The 6275-nt window shown below is 39.8% G+C and overlaps 1 pseudogene; it reads left to right on the top strand.

Moving 5' to 3' along the window:
- Positions 1 to 4791: 4791 nt before the first annotated feature.
- On the top strand, positions 4792 to 5995 carry LOC101569872 (annotated as a pseudogene).
- Positions 5996 to 6275: the final 280 nt, after the last annotated feature.

The raw sequence follows: 6275 nt of genomic DNA, 5'->3' as shown, positions 1-6275 counted from the left end.
ACTCTGAGTGCTGTAGAATGGAATTGACAGGATTTCAGTGAGTTATCCGTGGGATTACAAATATAGACTTCTCAGACTGAGACATGACCCAGGCAGGACTCTAGTTTTCAACTCTATTCTTATTTAGAGACCATCTTGATATATGTTTGAGGTTGCTCTTGAAATTATGTACCCCAAAGTGTACTCAAGTTCAAAGTGATCAGTTGTCGCAACTTCTGCAATGCTGGGAATACATGGTGTGCCCCACCACCCAGGTTTCTGCTTTCCATTATTGTGGAGTTTTTTTGTTTTGTTTTGTTTCATTTTTTTGTGGAACCGGGGATTGAACTCAGGCCCTTGTACTTGCCAAGGAAGCACTTATTCCACTGAGCCATCTCCCTGGCCCCTCCATTATTGTGTTACTGGTGACTGAGGTCCAAGCACTGTGATGCAAGGTCCTTAGCAAAAAATCACAACCATTATCACTGACCTATTTTTTTCTTTCATTTAGACTGTGTTACACCATGTAATACAGTTCAGTCTTGAATTCACTACATATCTCAGACTGGCCACAAATTTGCACTGTACTTCCTGCTTTAGCATCCTGAGTGCTAGGATTGAAGGTGTGTGCCACCATGGCCTGCTCAGCTCTTGTTTAGGAAACACAAAGTGAATTTTTAAAGGTTAAATCAAAATTTTTATTAACAAAAGCCCTTTTAACTATTTTAAGTCCTTCTTAATATTAAAAGGGATAAGATACTTAATAGCTGCAAGTGAACAATTTATTCCATTTTAGTCTTTGTGGATGAACTTGCTGTAAACTTTTTTTTAATAGAATCCATGAATCATCAGGCATTAAGATGGAGAGACCTAACTATATTGGAATTTGAAAATTTAGAGATGTTTTACCATTAGTTCAAAGTAAAACAAAACAAAAAACACAAACATAGGTCATGACAAATATTGGTTTAAAATAATTTAATGTTAAGTATTATACATTTTTAGAGAAAGTATAATTTACAGAAATTAAGTCCTGCTTGTCAAATATTAACACATATGTAGCAATTTTTAGCTGAAAATATTTTACTTGTAAAATTCATCCATGAGGCCAAGGAGAGGGCTCAGTAGAAAAAGCGCTTCCCTGGCAAGTGCAAAAGTCTGAGTTCATTCCCCAGTTCCACAAAAAGAAAAAAGAAGAGTGAGACAACCTGGGGCACACTGGATCCTGAATGGACCTAGAGCACAGGCCCGCCGAGTGAGTGAGATGTCCTGGGGCCCACCGGATCCTGAATGAACCTAGAGGCCAGGCCTGGCATGTGAGTGAGACAACCCTGGGCCCACAGATTCTCTTTCCACTCAGAGTGCAGGCCCAGTGTGGAACCCTTCAGCAGAACTCCCTACAAAGAGGCTAGAGGCAAGACCCACTCAACTGATTCAGGAGCAGAACATCTTGCCAGAGTGACACAAAGGGTTCAATTCTAATGGCTGCAGCAGAAAGAAGTGGAGCACAGCAGCCAGATCCAAACAACACCCACCTGGAGGAATCTGAACTTCATAGATCCAGACCTGGTGCTAAGGTAATAACTCTATCTAAGCTCTACACCAAAGGTCAGAAGACAGTGGTATACAAAATGACAAAGAGAAGGAACAAAATGCAGTCTCATGCCTGGAGTCCACCCAGTACAACTGCAGAAGACACTAGCACTGAAGAAACTGGAAATCACACACCAGATACCTCTGAAATAATAGTGTTGACAGTAAAGAATCAACTGCAGAAAGGTATAGAAGAAATCAGATCAGAAATAATTTCTGAACTAAAAAATGTAGTGGCAACTATAATCAAAGAAGTACTAAGTGCTTCTAAAGAATACACTGATAAAAAAATAGAGGAGAATATAAAAATGATGGAACCCCTGAATAAACAATTTAGGAAAGAAATAGAATCTATGAAACAGGTTCAAAGTGATATACAGGAAATTAAAACTTCAATAATGTGCTGGCAAAACTGTTTGCGTAAAAGTGAAGATAGACTTTCTGACCTGAAAGACACCATTGCAGCTAGTGAAAAAGTAAGAAAAGATCTCTTTAAATCAACTAGGATGCAGGAAAAAATAATTCAATACCTGCAAGACGATGCAAAGATGAACAATGTGAGACTAATAGGCATCAATGAGAAGGAAGGAGTCAATACAAATGATATAAAAAGAATATGGGAAGAAGTAATAGCAGAAAACTTCCCAAATATAGGGCAACAATCTGACATTCCTGTAACTGAAGCATAGAGAACTCCAAATAATATCAATCCAATGAAAACCACGCCCACCCCAGTTCCACAAAAAAAAAAATAAATAAATAAATAAAAGAAAGAAAGAAAGAAAAGAAAAAAGAAAACCATACCCAAACACATAGTAATCAAGATCTCAGAAATTCATCATAGGAACAGTATACTAAAAGCCGCTAAAGAAAAGAAACAGATCACATTTAAAGGAAAACCCATCAGAATAACAACAGATTTCTCCTCACAAACCATCAAGTCAAGACGAACATGGAGCAAAGTGCTGCAAGTCTTGCAAGAAAACAAATTCCAGCCCAGACTGATATATCCTTCAATACTATCTTTCAAATATAATGGAGAAGTGAAATAATTCCATGATAAAGAACAACTAAAGAATTTCATGATGACAAAGCCAAGCCTACACAGACTACTAAACAGTATTCTAGAGAGGGAGCAAATTGATCACAGCCCCATGAATAAGAATGGAAAGATCCCACCAAATAGGGCAAACAAATAAACAGAGGAGAACAAGGGATAACTGGCCTGGGGGTCAAAGGCCTCACCCCCTATGGCTACGCAGGCTGAAGAATAGGTCTTCTTTCATGTTGCGAAAGGCTTTCAAAACAACTGGATAATTCTGGAACCTAAAAAATTCAATCTAATTAGAAAAAATACTGGTTTAATTTTAACGTACAATTTTAGGGGTACTAGAGATTGAACCAGGGTCTACCACATGCTAAGCATATGCTCTACCACCCAAGCCTCATTAGTTTATATTTTTCAAAGAACATTTTTAAGAGGATGACAGGTGGTTTTGATAATATACTATAAGGCCATCTGTAAAAGGTCTGTAAAGCCAACTGTAGTCACACACGCCTGTAATCCCAGCACTCAGGAGGCTGAGGCAGGAGGATTGTGGTGAGTTCAAGGCCAGCCTGGGCTACATTGTGAGTTCAAGACCAGCCTGAACTGTAAAGCAAGAACTTGTCTCAAAAACCAAAAAGGTCTGCAGAAGGGCAAAGCATTGTTCATCTGTCTCCCAGCCCTTGATCCTCTGAGCATTGCTCAGAGGGCTTGGAAGAGGACAATACCTGTTCTTTATTCTGCATTCCATACTTAATATATACCTAAAGCTTAAGAAAAACTAATCAGTATTTACTTAGTGAATTATTACAAGTATGTTCCCCTTTGTTTTCACTTTAATCTCATAAAATATACCATGATGCTAATAAAAAAGAAAAAAAATTCATCCCTGTTTACTATTTATATCTATATCTATACCTATGTCTATATGTATACTATATCTGTATCTGTACAGATAGATAGATAGATAGATAGATATAGATAGATAGATAGATAGATATCAAAATACTTATTAGTGTAGCATAGCTTAAATATGGCCTAAGAATTCTTAAGGCTCACAATATTTTAAATAGAAAAGCACTAATTTTAAAAGGTTGGCTATTTTACTGTAGTTCATGTGAATGTATTCACAGGTCTCTCTCTCTCTCTCTCTCTTTTAAATGTATTTGGTTGTTGCAGGGTCTCACTATGCAGCTCACAGTCGTAGTGATCCTCTTGTTTTCAAACTAACCAGCGCTGGGGCTACAAGCATGTACCACCTCCCTGGACTCTGGCTGGCCCCGCCCATCCTGGGGGCAGAGATGGCACAGCATCTGGTGATGGAGAACAAACCTCAGGCCCCTGCACCTGCCTAAGCTTGCCTAAGTAGGAACTTTAGATGGCTGAGCTATCTCACTAGCCCCAACATTTGTTAATTAGTTGAGTTTTTTAATAGTAGGCCATTCTTTCTGGGGTGAGATGGTATCTCAATGTTGATTTTTTTTTCATAACCAGGGATTGAACTCAGGCCCTTGCACTTGCCAAGCAAGAGCTTATTCTACTGAGCCATCTCCCTGGCCCCTTCAATGTTGCTTTAACTTGCATTTCTCAAGTGGCCAGTGCTATGGAACATTTTTAATTCCATTCAGCTATTCCCCTTCTGGGTATTTTCCCATTAGAACTAAAAAATATAATACCATAGTGATATATTTTCACCCATGTTTATAGCAGCACAATTTGTCATAGCCAAATCTTGGAAACAACCAAAATGTGCATCACCTGACTAATGGATAAAACGATGAGGTATTTTTTTACAATGATGTATTGCTGAGCTATAAAGAAAGACAAAATTTTATATATAATTGGATGCAACTAGAGGCTATACTCATAAATGAAATAAAGCAAACCACGTGTAAATACCCTATTTTCTCCCTAGTGTACGAATCTGAAAGAAGAAATAAAACCTGAAAGGTATACTAGATATAGTAAAACATGAAGACACTGAACTTAAAGACTAAACAATGCAGGATCCCACAGAAACAGGGTCGCTGAATGTAACGGGCTGTGTCACCCAGCCGGACTCCAGCGCCTCGCACCCGCCACCACTCCTCCCAAAGCTTTTCCGGGGTATTGATGCTTTACCATTGCTGTGTATGACAGGCAGCAGTTGACTGGCTTTCCTGTGTAAGGAGCAGATGTCCCCGGTAGATTTGGGAATAAAGCTTTTAGAAGCGGCAGGAGCAGGCCAAGATGACAAAGTCCGTATTTTGATGGCAAATGGAGTTCCTTTCACCGCAGACTGGCTAGAAACATCTCCAATGCACCTGGAAGCACAGTATGGCCACTACACTACAGAGGTGCTGCTTCTAGCTGGCGTGAGCAGGGATGCCAGGACCAAGGTGGACCGGACCCCATGGCACATGGCGGCCTCCGAGGGCCACACCAGCATTGTAGAGGTCTTGCTTAAGGTGGTGCTGAAGTCAATGCGAAAGATATGTTAAAGATGACAGCTCTACAGTGGGCTATTGAACACAATCATCAAGAAGTGGTGGAACTTCTAATCAAATATGGTGCTGGTGTACACACTCAGTACATTTTGTGAAACTGCATTTGATAGTTCGGTAGACAATGGAAATGAAGATTTAGCAGAGATATTACAGATAGCTATGCAGAACCAAATCAACACCAACCCGGAGAGCCCCGACACTGTGACAATACACGCCGCAACCCCACAGTTAATCATCGGACCTGGTGGGGTGGTGAACCTAAAAGGTCTGGTATCTTCAGAAAATTCATCCAAGGCAACAGATTAAACAGGTATGATTGCCATCCAGTTTGGAAATTCCTCTACATCAGTATTGCCTACATTAGCTGCCTTAGCTGAAGCTTCTGTCCCATTGTCCAGTTCTTCAGAAACTCCAGTAGTGGCCATGGAGGAAGTGGTTAAGGCAGAGTCGGTGGATGGGGCAATTCAGCATGTACTCAGGGGTCAGCAGGGGTCAGCAGGTCATCACCATAGTTACAGATGGAATCTAGCTCAGAAACTTGGACTCTATTCCAACCAATGGAATAGGCTAGCCCATTATTGTGACCACTCCAGATAGACAACAAGTGTTAACAGTGCCTGCAACAGATATCGCTGAAGAAATTGTTCTAAGTGAAGAGCCGCCAGCTAAGAGACAATGTATTGAAGTAATTGAAAACCGAGTGGAATCTGCAGGAATAGAAGAGAAAGCAGCTCTTCAGAAATAGTTGGATGAAGTGAATCGAGAAGCTCAGAAACACTAACAGCAACTACTTAAGAAAGAGAAGGAAGCAGAGGCCTACAGACAGAAGCTAGAAGCTATGACACGTCTTCAGACTAACAAGCTGTCTGATCAAAATGGACAAGTAATTTGATTTTGCTCTTGGTCATGAAAGAATGCTGCTCTAACTGTACACCACAGGGTACAGCTGTGAGAATGCAGAGGAGGAGAATGCAGAATTGATAATTGGACTTCAGCTATGAACTTCGAATTCTTCTAAAATAAAACTTTAGAAGGTGTGAAGTGTATTTAAAGCTGAATTCTATAAATATTTTTTGTCACAATTCTGAATGAGTTGGTAAAGATTGTCGATGAAATCCAAAACTACAATAGCCACTGTTATTGTGAATTCTCTGATTTTAGAATGAACATTA

Source organism: Octodon degus, unplaced genomic scaffold (genome assembly GCF_000260255.1).
Source record: "Octodon degus isolate 3935 unplaced genomic scaffold, OctDeg1.0 scaffold00903, whole genome shotgun sequence".
Classification (NCBI taxonomy): Eukaryota; Metazoa; Chordata; class Mammalia; order Rodentia; family Octodontidae; genus Octodon; species Octodon degus.
The sequence above is the reverse complement of the archived record's forward strand: the minus strand, read 5'-3'. Positions and strand labels throughout refer to the sequence as shown.